Source organism: Hippichthys cyanospilos, unplaced genomic scaffold (assembly GCF_059441005.1).
Source record: "Hippichthys cyanospilos isolate Australia breed blue-spotted pipefish unplaced genomic scaffold, RoL_Hcya_1.0 HiC_scaffold_176, whole genome shotgun sequence".
Classification (NCBI taxonomy): Eukaryota; Metazoa; Chordata; class Actinopteri; order Syngnathiformes; family Syngnathidae; genus Hippichthys; species Hippichthys cyanospilos.
Genome location: NW_028283532.1, coordinates 12,501 through 14,030, shown reverse-complemented (window position 1 = coordinate 14,030; position 1,530 = coordinate 12,501).

Genomic DNA, 1,530 nt, shown 5'->3' with positions numbered 1-1,530 from the left:
CCGGTGTCATCCCGGTCCCTCAAACGCCCCTGGTCGCCCAGGATTAAAATATGACAAAGTCACACTTCAGGCCGACTTGTGCTGAGCAGAGGCCGGCGCTCCTGGTTCCCTGGAGCGGCCAAATTAAAGGCAATGTCCCGGTGTCATCCCGGTCCCTCAAACGCCCCTGGTCGCCCAGGATTAAAATATGACAAAGTCACACTTCAGGCCGACTTGTGCTGAGCAGAGGCCGGCGCTCCTGGTTCCCTGGAGCGGCCAAATTAAAGGCAATGTCCCGGTGTCATCCCGGTCCCTCAAACGCCCCTGGTCGCCCAGGATTAAAATATGACAAAGTCACACTTCAGGCCGACTTGTGCTGAGCAGAGGCCGGCGCTCCTGGTTCCCTGGAGCGGCCAAATTAAAGGCAAAGTGCCGGTGTCAGCCCGGTCCCTCAAACGCCCCTGGTCGCCCAGGATTAAAATATGACAAAGTCCCACTTCAGGCCGACTTGTGCTGAGCAGAGGCCGGCGTTCCTGGTTCCCTGGAGCGGCCAAATTAAAGGCAAAGTGCCGGTGTCATCCCGGTCCCTCAAACGCCCCTGGTCGCCCAGGATTAAAATATGACAAAGTCCCACTTCAGGCCGACTTGTGCTGAGCAGAGGCCGGCGTTCCTGGTTCCCTGGAGCGGCCGAATTAAAGGCAAAGTCCCGGTGTCAGCCCGGTCCCACAAACGCCCCTGGTCGCCCAGCCACACGGCGCCCCTGGTCGCCCATCCACAAAAACGGCAAAGTGTCAAAAATGCCCCTGGTCGCCCAGCCAATAAACGCCCCTGGTCGCCCATTCATAAAAACGGCAAAGTGTCAAAAATGCCCCTGGTCGCCCAGCCACTAGCCGCCCCTGGTCGCCCATCCATAAAAACGGCAAAGTGTCAAAAATGCCCCTGGTCGCCCAGCAAACAAACGCCCCTGGTCGCCCATCCATAAAAACGGCAAAGTGTCAAAAATGCCCCTGGTCGCCCAGCAAACAAACGCCCCTGGTCGCCCATCCATAAAAACGGCAAAGTGTCAAAAATGCCCCTGGTCGCCCAGCAAACAAACGCCCCTGGTCGCCCATCCATAAAAACGGCAAAGTGTCAAAAATGCCCCTGGTCGCCCAGCAAACAAACGCCCCTGGTCGCCCATCCATAAAAACGGCAAAGTGTCAAAAATGCCCCTGGTCGCCCAGCAAACAAACGCCCCTGGTCGCCCATCCATAAAAACGGCAAAGTGTCAAAAATGCCCCTGGTCGCCCAGCAAACAAACGCCCCTGGTCGCCCATCCATAAAAACGGCAAAGTGTCAAAAATGCCCCTGGTCCGCCCAGCAAACAAACGCCCCTGGTCGCCCATCCATAAAAACGGCAAAGTGTCAAAAATGCCCCTGGTCGCCCAGCAAACAAACGCCCCTGGTCGCCCAGCCGAAAAAATGACTAAGTGCAAACAGCGCCCCTGGTCGCCCAAACACTCAACGCCCCTGGTCGCCCAGCCGAAAAAATGACTAAGTGCCAACGGCGCC